Raw genomic sequence first — 17,225 nt, 5'->3', positions numbered from 1 at the left:
AATGATGTAACAGTACAGTGAAAATCATTGCAGTGATCCAACAGTTCAGGGATTATACATTCAGTGATGACACGGTACAGGTATCATGCACAAAATTATTTAATACACAATGGGGTCATAATACTCAGGTAACACATTCAGAGGTGTCACGAGTTCAGGGTTAATAAACACAGTAAAGTCACAATATAGGGACAGTGAACAAAGTGATGCCATGAATAGGAATGACTACTGTGGTGATGTAACAGTATTGGGATATAAAGACATTGATGTAGGACCAGGGTAATACACAACCTGATGTCAATACAGAGGTAATGAGCACAGGTATAAAGTCAGAGTAGAGGGATAACAGTACAGGGCATAATAAACAAAGTGATGTCACAGTACAAGCACAGTGATGTCACAGTACAGGGTGATCCACACAGTTATGTCACAGTATAGAAATAATACACAAAATGATGTAACAGTACAAGCATAATGCACACAGTGATGTCACAGTATGTCATAGTACCGAAGTGATGTCGCAGCATAATTATGATACACAGGAATGTCACAGTACAGAGATAATTCACACAGTGATGTCACAGTACAAGCATAACACACACACACACAGTGACTTCACAGTACAGGCATAATACACACAGTGATGTCACAGTACAGGGTGATACACACACTGGGGGTCAAATCGCTTTTTTACGGTGGGTTACCCGAATTTTTCAGTTTTGCGGCAATTTTCCCTGAATTACCCCAAGTTTTTGGCGCACGCGATCAGATTGTGGCGCATCAGCGCCGGCGCACACGTGACGGAAATCAGGGGGCGTGGCCGAACGAAAACCCAACGGATTCCAAGAGACCGCCGCATTTTTTTAAAAAAAAAAGTGTCACTGGACACGCGCTTACCTGCATATCACACCAATAATATCACAAATAATATCACAACAAAGAAGACACAATAAAAATATTTAAAAATGTGACCCATGTCACAAACACACTAATCCTCAGGACAGTGCAAAGCACATGATAATGCCCACTGTGCCGACACTCCAGCTCCCCCTGCTGGCCAAAACCCCAAAATAACAAGGTAAGCAACACTGTGAAAGGCAGCCTAAAGGGTATATATATTATGTGTATATGGGAAACATGTGACACAAATATTGTCACATAAGCATGTAAAAATCCTTTAATACAATACCTAAATGAGAGCCCATATAGCACCATGCCAAAACAAGTCAGAACACTACATATTTTACCTGTAAAACAGGCCCAAAAAGGGAAGGGGAGCTGGGGATGTGAGCCCCACACGTATCACCAGCTGCATGTGTCACATGCAAATGTTTTTTGGCGCAGCTGTGTTGCTTCCATGTGACACAAATTAGGGGGCATGCCATCGGACGATCCGACTGATTCCACTGAGCGCAGGATTTAACTTTCAAATTGTGTCGCAAGACAGCGCACTTACATGCTCCAGGAAGAAGAAGGTGAACTCTGTCTGAGGAAGGAAGCGACACATAGAGGATATCGGGCGCACGATATTAGTGAATCGCGGCACAGTGCATTATAGACGGACAATGCACTTTCTGTGAACTTCGTCAGGTAAGTACATGTGCCCTATTATGTCAGATTTGGCCATCAAGGTGAAGGTGTGTATACACTCCAGCTTCTGTGAATCCTCACAACAAGATTTGTAATGCACTTTGTGACATAAAATGTGGCACATAAATCTGGTCAGTAATATTGTACGCTTGTATTTCAAGCTTGATATAATGCAGGTGGATTCATATGCTAGACATATTCCTAGGAGCATTGTGACTGCAGTTACAGGTAAGTGAAGAAGAATTTTAAAAATCTAACAGAGATGTGCTTGTTACCCAAAGCCCTGATTTTTACATTTTTCTTATTTTATTGAATACATTTTTTTTTTAAGTTTTTTATTTTTTAATTTAATAAAACACAGGTTGCAAAGGTGCTACATGGGGTTAGAGATGATTCCAAACAGAGTAAACAAAAGAATTATGGATGGTAGAGAACCCAATTACAGTAGCACCCTCTTGCACAAGCCCTACCCAGGCTCAGGCAGCAACAACTCAACAACTCATCTCTGCATCTGTATGACAGGAGGCAAACTGGGGGTCAGAGGCAGAAGCTAAAAGAGTAACAGAATGCAAATATACTGTGTCCCTCAAGCACCAGTGAGTAAAGATAGTCCTCAGGAGCTCAAGCGGGACTGGGGACATCAGCTTGACTGGCATCTTCTTCAGTCTGGCAGTCAGCGGAGGCAAGAAAAAGCCTTTAAATGAGCTAGAACCTGGCCCTGCATCAACACCGATCGCGGGTGTTTTACCGCTGATCGCCGCCGGCAAAGGTGCCGGCGGCTGCAAAAGGACGGCGGCGTGCGGGCGCCGCCATCTTTCTGTGGATTGTGGCTCCCTGTGACGTCATCAGGGAGCGGCGATCCGTCGCCATGGTAGCTTCGAGTCTCACCAAGACCCGAAGCTACTTTGGGTTAACCCATTCATTACAATGTGCTGACAGCACATTGTAATGTATGAGTAGTAAAATCCCCATATAATGCCATACTGTAGTATGGCAGTATATGGTAGGATCGTACAGACACCCTAGGGTTAAAGTACCCTAAGGAGTCTGAAAAATAGTAAAAATAAAAAAAAAGTTAAAATAAAAAAATTATAATAAAAAAACCTAAAAATTCAAATCACCCCCCTTTCCCTAGAATTGATATAAATATAAATAAACAGTAAAAATCATAAACACATTAGGTATCGCCGTATCCGAAAATGCCCGATCTATCAAAATATGATAACGTTTTTTCACTGCGTTTAACCCCGTAACAGAAAATCGTGCCCAAAGTCGAAAATGGCACTTTTTTGCCTTTTAAAAAAAAATTTAAAATTCTATAAAACGTGATCAAAAGGTCGTACAGTCCTAAAAATGATAACATTGTAAACGTCATCAAAATCCACAAAAAATTACACCAGCCACAGCTCCGTACACCAAAGTATGAAAAAGTTATTAGCGCCAGAAGATGGCGAAATCCCCCCAAAAAATTTTGTACAGGAGGTTTTAATTTTTTTAAATGTATGAAAACATTATAAAACCTATACAAATTTGGTATCCCCGTAATCATACTGACCAAAAGAATAAAGTAGACATGTCATTTGGGGCGCACAGTGAAATCCGTAAAATCCAAGCCCACAAGAATACGGCACAAATGCGTTTTTTTTACCAATTTCACTGCATTTGGAATTTTTTTTCCCGCTTCCCAGTACACGGCATGGAATATTAAATACCACCATTTTGAAGTGTAATTTATTACACATTTTTGAATGTGGAGAGTGAAAGATGAAAACGCAAAATCGAAAAAGGGCTGCGGCGGGAAGGGGATAAAAAAAAGTCTGAGATTAAATCTATGGATCGCTTACAAACAGCCAAACTGTAATTGTACAGTTTGCCCACAGGAGGGCAGTGTATCACTATTGAAAACACAAGTAAAAGTGTACAAACGGGAATGGAAACTTTAGGATATTAGTCATTTTGCATACACATAAGTAGATTAAGTATTAATAAAACTATGATTTCCCCATAGAAACATTTGTACACAATAAATAACAGATGAGATGGGAAAATTAGACACATGTCGTATATGAAAACATACAAAATCCCAATATAGTTGTTGGGGTCCACGAGAATATAGAAAAAAATCCTCATAAAGATGTGATTAGACAAATAGGTAGAAGTCGTTTTATGGTACTTTAAGCCCAATTATGGAGGTTGTAACTGAATTTACTAGTTTATCTAAGCCCTTTTGTTTAGACCGGACTGGTGCTGCTAGCTGTTTATGGGAGAACTTGTGATCTAATAAAGAAGAAATTATTTTATCTCCAATCCCGAGTGATTTTGGATTGCGCTGGACAAATTTTTGAAGTTTTGGCTACTCTATTTAAAGGGTATGTTCCGTTTTGGCACCATTTCAGCATCATAAATCTAAAGGGGTTTTTACAACAAATTTTGTCCAGCAAACTGTTTCCAAGAAATTACTCAGAATTTTTAAAACACAGTACCCTCTTCACACTAATCCTTCCTGGGTCTCCCATACTCTTTCACTAGCATTTTTAGCGTTTAAAAACCCTTGCAACACTTGAAGCTTTCAGAAGATGATACAGAACCAGTGTAGTAATGTTACTAGAGTCCAGTGATTTCTTGGGTTCATGAGCCCAGTCACTCCCACAACCACTGTGACCCCTACAGCTGTATCATTAGGGACTGCATTTTGGCAGGGGTTGTGTCTCATAAGATAATGCCTGTAACCTTTATTTAAAAGGATTGTCTGGCATTAGATATGACTGGGAGGCTGTATTAAAATACTGAAACCTCTTATACTCATCCCGTTCACCCATGCTGACTAATGTTATATAAATCAATAGTACGAGTGAATAAAAGAACATTTGTTATACATCTTATAAGAGTAAAGTGATTTTTTTTTCTCCACTTGCTTTGCTCCTGCTAGGTCTGGGGCCATCAGTTCAGAAAGAACTCAAAATCACAAAATTGCACTGGAGAGGCAGAATAAACCTCATGACCTGGAATAATGTCAATCTTTATGTATGGAAAGAATAAAAAATAACTATTGTTGTTTTTTGCAATAGTTTCATTTTGTTAACATCTTGTTATCAGAAATAAACATACACATATATGTGCAAGATTTCAGAGGCCATTCGTGTACCATCATACATCTCAGGCAAAATTAAAGAAAGGGGTTATAAGAATATGGATTACCGTATATACTCATGTATAAGCCAAGTTTTTCAGCACAGAAAATGTGCTGAAAAACCTCACCTCAGCTTATACACAAATAAAAATATATGAACTTACATACTCACCCTCCGGTGTCCCCGATGCTCGTGTACGTGTCTCTGCCGGAAAATACAGCAAGGAGAAGAAAGAAGAAGAGCCACGGGGAATGGAACATTGGGGAGCTGCACCGGAACCAAAAGTGAATATGTAAGTATTTTTTTTTATGTGCGAGCTGGCTGTATACTACGTGCTGGCTGGCTGTATACTACATGGGGCTGGCTGGCTATATACTACTATGGGCTGGCTGGCTGTAAACTACTGGGGACTGGCTGTATACTACATGGGGCTGGCTGGCTATATACTACTGGGGGCTGGCTGGCTGTATACTACTGAAGCTCGCTGGCTGTGTACTACTGGGGGCTGCCTGTATAATACATGGGGCTGGCTGTATACTACTTGGGGCTGGCTGTATACTACATGGGTCTGGCTGGCTATATACTACTGGGGGCTGGCTGCCTATATACTACTGGGGGCTGGCTGCCTATATACTACTAGAGGTTGGCTGGCTATATAATACTGTGAGCAAAATCCCAAAACCACACGAGGGAACCTAGCGACCTCCAGAAAGCTGGGACCATCATAACAAAGGCTACTGTCAGTAACACACTAAACCTCCAGGATCCTGCAGTGCCAGACGTGCCCCCCTGCTTAGTACATATCCAAGCTTGTCTGAGGTTTGCTAGAGAGCATTTGGATGTTCCTGAAGAGATTTGGAAGAATATCATAATGTCAGATGAACTGTTTGGTAGAAACACAACTCGTGGCAGAGAGTGAATCCAAAAAAACACCGGATCTACTGTGAAGCATGGGGGGGCTGTGTGACTGATCTGTGTACATAGAAGAATGAATGGAGCCAAGTATGGTGAGATTTTGAGTGCAAGCCTTCTCCAATCTGAAAGGGCATTGAAGATTAAATGTTGACAATGATCCCAAGCACCAGGGCAACAAAGGAGTGGCCTTTTAAGAAGCATTTCAAGGTCCTGGAATGGCTTAGCCAGTCTCCAGATCTCAACCTCATAGAAAACCTTTGGAGGGGTAGAAAGTTTGTGTTTACCAGCGACAGCCCCAAAACATCACTGCTCTAGCGGAGGTCTGCAAGGAGGAATGGATCAACATACCTACACTACCTTGTGTAGACTTACAAAAATGATCTGACCTCTATCATTGCCCACAAAAAATATATAACAAAGTATTGAGATGAACTTTTGTTATTGACCAAATACTTATTTACCACAATAATTTGCAAATAAAGTCTTTAAAAATCAGACAATATGATTTTCTGGATTTGTTTTCTCATTTTTTCTCTCTCATCTTTTTAAGTAGGAGAACTTGCACAATTGGTGGCTGAGTAAATACTGTTTTTCTCCACTGTATATAATCATAACAACTACAACACGCTACATCCATTTTGTTGTTCATTAGAAAATGTTGAAAATCTTTCAAATAAAAAACTCAAGTAGAATGAAAAAAATTTAAAAGATCCAAATGGACCATGACAACAAACAATGTAACATTTTTGTGGTAAGTCATTAATTATAAAAACTCGCACCCCCACAAAAATCCTTTTAATTAATCTTTTTTTAATGATCATCTGGCTTCTGCATGATGCAATATAAACGTCTCTGTTTGGGTATTTTGTAGTATGTATTTGTTAGATCTATACCAGCCCTTAATCCCCGCAGGAGGCAGTTGTATGACACTGTATGTGTGAGATGTACGTCAGCCCCCGCTCCCCAGGGTCGTGTGTGAGGTTCCCTACTGCATTTGACTTGTTATCCCAATCATTTTCTAGTCAACTATTGACTTGGCTAAAACACGTAATTTCTGTTCTTGGTGGGTAAGAGGTAAAAGCTCCGGTCTCAATGTGCTGAGTCTGTATTTCTACAACATGGAAAACACGGTGATTGATTTGTTGGCCAACGGTCAACGACATCTAATCAGAAAGCATGCAAGTGGTTGAGACTTCAGCTAGATAAAATATATCTGAGGATATTAAAGGAAATCTACCATCATGATAAACCAGGGACACTTACTAATATATCCAGGCACCGTGATGGTGGTAATCTTCTTCTATTTGTTATCCAAGGCCTCCGTTCTTCTAAAATCAAAATGTAAACTTATGCAAATGAGCCCGAAAGGCTCCTGGGGGGTTACCAGAGGCTCTCCGTGCTGCAACTTCACAGACAGCTAGCCTGTTCTCCCACCCCTTCCCTCCCTCTGCCTGATGTAACAGCCTGCGAATCTAGAGTTTATACCACTATCATGGATATGGTATAGGGGGCGTGTCCCTCGAAACGTCACAGCAGGTGGACGATACCACTCTGTCCAACAGTCAGAGACAAGGCTGTCTCAGCCCTGGGGCCTCCGAACATGTGAGTGTTGTGAAGAAAAAAACTGTCAGAACGTCAAACGAGGTGAACTTTTCTATATTTCTATATTTCATGTGATAGCACACTCACAAGGACGTATGTGTACTAGCCGAGAAAAAAACGTTGTAATAGATAAGAAGATGTAAGAAAATGAATTGATGTAAATACATGTATATATCTGAAAGAAGTAAAACTTGGTAAAACAAAAAACGGTTTCTAATGGTCGATTTATAGGGCACTATTCATAGATGTATTTGCCTACATTTCCTCCCCTATCTTAAATACAGGTGGTCCCCTACTTAAGAACACCCGACTTACAGACAGATGACCTCTAGTTACAAACGGACCTCTGGATGTTGGTAATTTACTATACTTTAGTCACAGCCTACAATAAACAGCTATAATAGTTATCACAGGTGTCTGTAATTAAGATTTATTGTTACTTCTGGTCCTTATGACAATCCAACATTTTAAAATCCAATTGTCACAGAGACCAAATAAAATTTGGCTGGGGTTACAATTATAAAATATACAGTTCTGACTTACATACAAATTCAACTTAAGAACAAACCTACAGAACCTATATTGTAGGTAACTCGGGGACCGTCTGTAGTTAAGTCATTCTTAGGTCCACTTTACTTGAAATAAGTTTGAAACAAACACCTGATTCTCACCAGATTCCTAGCCCTCTTAGGTAGAGTATGAAATGTCCATTCTAGAATTTCCTTTTATGTGAAATCTCCCCATATCCAGTATAAAAAATCTCCAAGATCATGTATTAATCAGAAGAAGAGTCATATTTTATCTGAAATATGTCAGGATTAGAGGCTATAGGGTGGGGGGTGCATTTTCAAACGTTTTTTATCTTCAGTTCTATAGGTACTATACATGATTCTAGGTATCTAACCAAAGATAAAGGCATTGCAAGTTGACCCAGCCTTGTCAAATATTACTCTTCTCTTGATCATTTTCACATGACGTAGAATAAACAATAATATGAAAAAGGGTGAATTTTCACACTAACATGGAATACTGGAAAGCACATATCATACCATATCTTAGACCTCATACACATTACTCCTCCCTTCTCCCCCCTGCCGAAATGAGCCAAATACTTTCCTTGAGAAAAATAAAACATATATATATGTATAGTAAAAAAAAAATCAGAGCAGCAGTATGCAACCTCTTATTATGCTCTTATTGTTGTAATGGAGGCCACATACAAATTGGCGCAAACACTATATAAATGAAGTTATTGTGTAAAAGTCCAAATGAAAGTTGTCATAAATTGTGCAGATACATGTACAGACTGTGAGTTTAGACTTTTTCTGCTCTGCCTACGATCAAAGTAGGAGGCTGGGGAAACAGATCAATGGAAAACAGCAGATGTCAGGGTGGAGATTCCCTCCCATACCGGGCTCTGCGCTTGCTGCTGCAGTTGAAGAGTTCACTAAGTGTAACTGAGTAAACAAGTGATGTCTAGTTTTTCCAAAGAAATGTCACTTTATAAAGATTTGCATGGGGACAAAACAAAAAAAACACACTTTAGACTTTATATGCATTGTAATTGTTTTACCAAAATTGTCATAAATTGTCAGAAGTTTCTCATAACTGGAAGGTTTTTTGTTAATGGTCTTCAGATCGTGTATTTATAGTAGTTGTACCAGGGAACCTGTCATCAGAAATTGGCCTAATAAACCACTACCAGTGTGTAGTCAAGCTGCTGAGCAGCTTCTAGATGATGTTTATTTCATGGCCTAGTGTGGTGGAATCATCCAGAAGATCAACTTTGAAGTGAGATGTAAATAGGTTTTAAGAAGTCAAGGAGGTGAAGAGTTTGACACTGAAGTCAAGCTTTCCCTGCATTAGAACGCCCCTTTACTGTAATTGATGGTCCCGTGTCCAGGGACATCATTGATCTGATCTCCTGGAGTCCGGTGCATGTTGTCAATCACATGGTAGGAGGTGTTTGGAGGCAGTAAGAGCTTGAATTCAGTGTTAAACTCTCCGCCTTCCTGACTTTATACAGGCAACTTCAAAGTTGATTTTCTGTATGATGCCATCAAGCTGGGTCATGAAAGAAACAGGATCTAGAAGCTGTTTAATTGCTTGACAACATACTGGTAGTGGTTTATTAGGCCAATTTCTGATGACAGGTTACATTTAATAACCTGTGACTCGGCAGCTGTAATTTAACAGATAAATGGGGACTGGTTCTTATAATATACAGTGATGTGAAAAAGTTTTTACCCTCCTTCCTAATTTTTTAAAGAGAACCTGTCAGGTAAAATAACCCCCCTAAACTAAATATATTTTCATAAACTGCCATTAGAGAGCATTGCCTCTATCCCTTCATTGTCCCTCTACATGCCTGTAAACTTAAGCAATGAGGTCCTAAAGCTGTATGCAAATGACCTGTGAAATGTCCAATGAGTCATTAGCATATTCAAGCTGTTCAGCTTATTCATGAGTGGGAGGCACAGCCACACCCCCAATGCTTGACTGACAGCCTGTATAATGATGTGAGGCTGTATAATGATGTGCTTCCTGGTGCTGGTGGCCAGGCCCCCTGCAGCCTGTGTGTGCATGTGTGTGTGTGTATAGGAGAGATACAGCAGCTCCAGGCAGCCATGTTATAGCAGAACATGTCAGGTACTTGTGTAGCCGATGTCTGTGTTTCTCACATTTGTATTAGGAGGATGCAGCATGTCAGCAGATAAAGTACAGACACTTGCAATGCTTTACTATACATTACACGCAGACATGAGCAGGGGGAGGAGAGGGGAGGGGGAACAGTGTGACATCACTGCCTCTGACCATGTGATCTGCCTCGTTTACATAATAAAGAAAAGATGATTTTGCAATGATTAATGTATGAATTGACTAGATAAAGGTTGGGATGGATCCTTGTGAGCTGCTCCAACAGGTAGTGGTGACAGGACAAGTGACACATATCTGATGACAGGTGTCCTTTAATCTTTTAGATGTTTGTAACATTTAAATGTTTGAGATCCACAAATGGAAATATTAGACAAACATAACATAAGTAAAAACAAAATGTATTTTATAAATTAAGGTTTTTATTATTAAGTGAAAAGTAATAAATACCTTCAAGGTTCTGTGTGAAAAAGTAATTTCCCTCTAAAACTAATAACTTGTTGGGCCCTTGCCCAACTGCTACTAAGCGTTTGTTATAACTGTCAATGAGTCTTCTACATCGCTCTGGAGGAATTTAGGCCACTCATCTTTGCAGAATTGTTGTAATACACATACACATCGGAGGGTTTCCAAGCGTGAAACACTTTTTTTTTTAGGTCACAGCATCTCAATTGGATTACAGTCCGGACTATGACTAGGCCACTCCACAGTCTTGTTATGCCATTCTTACTGGTGTGTTTTGGATCATCGTTGTTCTGCTGCACAACCCAAGTGCGCTTCGGCTAGAGGTCATGAAAAGATGGCCTGATATTCTCCTTCAGGATTTATTGGTAGAAAGTAGAATTTATGGTTCCATTTATCACAAAAGGTTTTAAAGGTCCTGAAGCGGTAATATTGCCCCAAACTATCACACTACCACCACCACCATAAGAAAGAGACTGGGAAAACATTTCCGGCATGGCAAAGTTCCATGATGAAAACCACTACTGTGCAAACAGAACATAAAGACTGATTTCAGATTTACCAGAAAACATCTTGATGATCCTCAAGACTTTTGGGAGAAGACTCTGGGGACTGATGAGACAAGCTGAACTTTTTGGAAAGTGTAAGTTCAATTACATCTGGCATCGAAGCAACACAACAGAAAAGAATTGTCATTCTAACATAAAACATGGTGGTGGTAGTGTGAAGGTCTGGGGCTGTTTTGCTGCTTCAGGTCTGCAAAGACTTGCCGTGATAATCATGAATTCTGTTGTCTACCAACAAATCCTGAAGCAAAATATCAGGGTATTTGTTTCAGTGCAAAAATGGACTCATAGGCGCCACATCCGAAAGAAGCAAACAGTTGAGTCCATTCTTGCACTTTATGTTTAGATTTTCCTACTGGGTATCTACATCCGGAGCGACAGCAGCGCTGGATACGGGAGGGCACCGGAAGGTAAGTACAGCTTTATTGTTTTAGGCAGCCCGCTCCCATGCCACATATATTTTTTTTTCAAAACTCGGACAACCCCTTTAATCAGAGCATGGAATAGACCCAGTACAGCTCTGATCAGACATCTGTCCCCACAAAATAAAAAAAGAAAAAACAAATGAAAATGTAAAACTCTTTTAAACCTCATGACCTCATGGGGGACATATAATATAAAAAAAAACCCACACACACAATACATATGGAAATAAATATATATAAATACACATTAATATTTCCCAATAAAATTGTAAAAAATATCCCTGCTATGAAAAACATCCCAATTTTTGCTGTTTACCAGAGACTATACATGTTATGAGCGTCACACATTAAGGAATTAATTTACAACGGCAATTTTGAGTTCATTTATAAATGCAAAAAAAGTACTATACAATAACAAATGCATTAAAATACATTACTTTATGTAACTTTAACCCCCCCCCCCCCCCCCCAAAAAAAAAAAAAATCTTTTAACCCTTAAAGGACTCTTTTTTGTTTTTGCATTTCTGTTTTTTACTCCCCTCATTCCAAAAGCGATAACTATTTTAACAACTCACAGAGATGTGTGAGGGACAAAGCGATGTGTAATCTGTGGGATAAATTGTACTTTTTAGTGGTGCCATTTAATATTCCATACAATGTACTGGAAAGCTGAAAAAAAATTCCAAGTGCGGTGGAATTTACAAAAACCACATTTGCTGCGTTTTCTTGTGGGCCCTTTATTCTTTTATTCTTTAGGTCGATACAAGCACAGGGATACCAAATTTATATAGGTTTTAGTAGATTTAGAAAAATGTTAATCTTTTGTACAAAAATATTTGCTATTTTGACAAATTCTGAGGCCAATAACTTTTTCACAATTTGGTATACAGACCTATGCAAGGTGTCAATTTTTGTAGTATGTGCTGCTGTTTTAACGTATATCAATTTGTGACATATATGACTGTTTGATAATTTTTTAGTCAAATATTCATAGATGGAAAAGTGATGAAAAAGTGGCGATTCGACCATTTGGGTGCTATTTTCTGTTTTGGTGGTCAAAGACGGGAATAATCTTTTTATATTTTGATAGAACAGGCATTTTGAATGTGGCAATACCTAACATGTTTATGATTTTTACCGTTTATTTGTTTTTATATGTGTTCTCGGAAAAGGAGGGTGATTTAAACTTTTACTGTTTTTACATTTTTTTAAGATTTTTTTTTTCAGACCCTCTAGGGTACTACTATATTGCAATTTTACTGATGATCTCTAATAGCCTGTCATTTACAGGATATAGGAGATCATTATACATGGCAAGCCTACGAGTCTATATGAGACTATAGGTTGCAATGGAAACCAATCGGCACCCTCTGGGAAGCGGCTATTGGCCATCCAAGACGGCAGCACCCATCAACAGGAATGTTAGGTTCGGTTGGACCATGGCACTTAACAGGTTAACTGTTGTAATCGGCTGCATCCACCACTGCAGTAACAGGCGGGTGTCAGCTGTATAATACAGCTGACACCCGCCTGGACCTGCCCGAGAGCTCTCCATACACTCCATGCAGCACCAGAACCTAATAGTACATTCTGGTTTTTGAAGGGGGTTAACATTTGTTGTTATAACTAGTCCTATGTGTCACGTAAAAAAAACATGCCAACGTTTTTAAGGTAACGTATATACTCTCGTATAAGCCGACCCAAGTATAAGCCGAGACCCCTAATTTTACCACCAAAAACTGGGAAAATGTATTGACCTGAGTATAAACCAAGGGTGTAGCATACAGCCAGCCAGCCCCCATGTAGTATACAGCCACCCAGCCCCCATGTAGTACACAGCCAGCCGGCCCCTATGTAGTATACAGCCAGCCAGCCCCCAGTAGTATTCAGCCAGCCCCATGTAGTATACAGCCAGCTCCCTTTAGTATACAGCCAGCCCCATCCCTGTATGCCAAGCACAAAAAAAACCCAAAACTTAATACTCACCCTCCAGTGCCCGGGTCCTCAGCGTGGCTCCCGGCGGCTCCTCTTCTTTCTTCTCTTAGCTGTAATAGCCGTCAGAGTTGCGTCCATGCGATCTGCTGGCCGGCGCACACTATGATGCGGCGGTGTCGCCGCTGATAACATCATCATAGTGTGCGCAGGCCGGCAGATCGCATCGACGCGACTCTGCCGGCTAATGCACCATAGAGAAGAAAGAAGAGGAGCTGCCGTGAGCCGTGCCGAGAATCCAGGCGCTAGAGGGTGAGTATTAAGTTTTTGGTTTTTTTATTGACTCGTGTATAAGCCGAGGTGAGGTTTTTCAGCAAATTTTTTGTGCTGAAAAACACAGCTTATACACGAGTATATACTGTAGCATACAAAAAAATATAAGTTATGGCCCTTAAACCACTACTAAGGCCCCTTTGACACTTGCATTACAGGTCGCGTCAGAATACAATGCTTGAAAAACTGATGTTTTGGCCTGAAATCAGTTTTTGAACTGATTGATTGATGATTCACTCACCATCTTTAAAAAATCAACCAACACCCAGTGACAACATTTCATATTCCATGCAAGTTCATTCAAATGCAATAAAATTGTAGAAAAAAACCCATTTGCACCATTTAGTGAAAACAGTTTTTACAGCTTTTACTGTGCGCTCCAAATGACACCTCTATTTTATTTTTGGGACTGTATAATTAAAGGGATAACACATTTATATAGATTTTATTATGTTTTAATTGGTTTAAAAAAAATTAAAGCCCTTTATACAAAAAAATGTATTTCTTATGCCCTATTCTGACGGCAATAACTTTTCCATGCTTTAACGTATGTAAGCTGTGTCAGGTGAAATTTTTTTTCTGGGTCATGGTATCTTTTTCAATGCTACCATTTTGGAGACTGCATGACGTTTTTATCACTTTTTATTCAATTTGTTAAGTGTTGCAAATATGGGTTGCAAAAAGTGGCGTCGGCACTATTTTTAATTGACACATACCCTTTAAGGGGCTCACTGCTCACTGGGGCATAACTGTTTTTAAATTTTGATAACTGTTGATTTTATTTTTTAATTTAGTTTTATATCAGGTCTAGGGAGAGGAGAGTGAGTAGGTTTTTTTTTTATTTTTTTCTACTTTTTGGACCTTGTAGGGTACTTTATCTCTAGGGGGTCTGATTACTACTAACATATGATGCAATACTGGAGTATTGCAGCATATGGAGAATTTGCTATTGTCAGGTTTCAGGGGAAGTGGACCCACTGAGCCACCTCCGACAATGACGTAAGCCGACACCTGGAAGCTGAGTCTAAGCCTACTGAAACCTGGAGCCGACCCTGCCTATCACAATATGCCTCCGGCCTCGCCCATACGGACTCCAGGCTGCCATGGGAATGGATTGTCATTCCCAAAGGACATCACAGGGAGAGACACAATCCGATCCAAAATGTAGGTGCCCAAGTGTTAAATGGTTAACACTCGGGATCGATGCTGACAGCGGTGGGTGCTTGCTGCATAATGCAGCTTATACCCACAATGTATGAAGAGGGCTCAGCCCGTGAGCCCTCTTCACACTTCCTTAACAACATTATGACATATAAGTACATCATAATGGGGCAGATTTATCAAGCTGTCTGAAAGTCAGAATATTTCTAGTTGCCCATGGCAACCAATCACAGCTCCCCTTTAATCCCTTCCCGCCGCAGCTTTTTTATTTTTCCATGTACAGAGCTGTGTGACGGCTTATTTTCTGTGTAACAAATTACACTTCAAAATGTTGGTATTTAATATTCCATGCCATGTACTGGGAAGCGGGAAAAAAAATCCAAATGCAGTGAAATTGGTAAAAAAACGCATTTGTAACGTATTCTTGTGGGCTTGGATTTTAGGGATTTCACTGTGCACCCCAAATGACATGTCTACTTTATTCTTTGGGTTGGTATGATTACAGGGATAACAAATTTATATAGGTTTTATAATGTTTTCATACATTTAAAAAAATTAAAACCTCCTGTACAAAAATTTTGGGGGGGATTTTGCCATCTTCTGGGGCTAATAACTTTTTTATACTTTGGTGTATGGAGCTGTGGATGGTGTCGTTTTTTTGCGGATTTTGATGACGTTTACAATGTTAATATTTTTAGAACTGTGCAACCTTTTGATCACTTTTTATAGACTTTGGGCGCGATTTTCAGTTACAGGGTTAAGCAGTAAAAAAAGTTATCATATTTTGATAGATCGTGCATTTTTGGACGCGGCGATACCTAATGTGTTTATGATTTTTACTGTTTATTTATATTTATATCAGTTCTAGGGAAAGGGGGTGATTTGAATTTTTTGTTTTTTTTATTATAATTTTTTAAACTTTTTTTTAATTTTTATTTTTACTATTTTTCAGACTCCCTAGGGTACTTTAACCCTAGGGTGTCTATACGATCCTATCATATACTGCCATGACGTAGCTTCGACGGGGAGCAACGATCCTCGGAAAGATTTTTTAAGCCGCCGGCGGCGATCAGCAGGAAAACACCCGCGATCGGTGTCGGTACTGATCACGGTTGTTACCATTAAGCCTTTGCTGCAATATGCAACAAAGTCTTACCGACTATGGAGAGGGCTCGGCCCGCGAGCCCTCTCCATGCACCGGGACCCGGCATGTGATGCACTAATACGTCACATGTCGGTAAAGGGTTAAAATATTCATGAGCACTGGTAAAATGAAAGGTGAGCTGTGATTGGTTGCCATGGCCAACTAGAAATATTCTGACTTTCAGACAGCTTGATAAATCTGCCCCAATGTGTTAAGGGGTTGAAGCCTTAAAAACTGTATTTTGTGCTTACTTGTGTTTTTTTAACTATTTAAATTTGTTTTGTAATATGAAATATTTAAGTGAAACAAACATCCTGTCTTCTGGTGAGAAGTGTTGCAGGGTGCGCACAATAGCGGGAGCCGAGAGGGGCTTTGCTGATGCCTTCCCCCAGAGCACTTGTGATTCATTAGCTTAAAAATAAAGTTTATTCTTATACATAAAGTACAGCAGCCAAGCTACCAATACACATTCAAGGGGAGATTTATTAGTACCAGAATGCCAGATCTCTAGCATTGAAGCACTGATTCCGCTACTACGTCACATGGCGTGGAGGTGTGCAGCGGGGTGGACAGTGGCCGTTCCTGCGCAATTTTTAAAAATCAGCAAACATTCACCAGTGAATGTCCGCAGATTTTTACTGGAAACTACAAGTCGGACCTAGTATAGTATTGTCTGCATCCAAAAAGGACTATGGCTACATCATGAGGTTTAAGCCTTTTGATGTATCCACCACGGCGATGGGGGGGGGGGGGGTCGTGAATTCATCATACACAAGTGCACGATAAATCTCCCCCAAATCCCACCAAACAGCGCTAATCTGTTGGTAGATTTCCTTTAATATCGTAACATAACAGTAGTCATACAGTCTCCCACTACTGGCTAATGAGCCTTTCTTTACGTCTATTACATTTAAACCGTTTAGTTGTCAGATTTGCTATATTTTCTTGCTGGCACACTATTGACAAAAGATCACACACATATATTATGTAAGAAGAACACTGCAGGACGCGTGTGCTGACCCACTACTGAGTGCTAACCAAGTGCAATGGCGCATTATGTAAACAAAGACACCATGAACTGTTCTCAAAAACAGCAGATGACAAATAATGTCTTCAGAGGTCACAAAGCAGAAATACTGCAAAATTGTCCTAAATTTGGACAAAAGAGCTTTTACAATTATACATAACATTTAAAGTCTACTTGTAAGTATTAGGGTGGTTTAACTTAATTTAATAATGAATTTAATACTCCGTTACAATCACCTCAATGTGTGAAGCCTATTAGATTCTGATAAATTTGGATAATAAA

General features: G+C 39.7%; 1 protein-coding gene across 2 annotated transcripts in view; it reads right to left on the bottom strand.

Moving 5' to 3' along the window:
- The window catches only part of KSR2 (kinase suppressor of ras 2), a 287,053-nt gene that overhangs the window by 244,883 nt on the left and 24,945 nt on the right, over positions 1 to 17,225 (bottom strand). The gene's annotated exons all lie outside the window — the stretch shown is intronic.

The sequence above is a fragment of the Engystomops pustulosus genome, chromosome 1 (genome assembly GCF_040894005.1).
Source record: "Engystomops pustulosus chromosome 1, aEngPut4.maternal, whole genome shotgun sequence".
NCBI lineage: Eukaryota > Metazoa > Chordata > Amphibia > Anura > Leptodactylidae > Engystomops > Engystomops pustulosus.
Note: the sequence above shows the minus strand (reverse complement) of the source record. Positions and strands in the feature narration are given on the sequence as shown.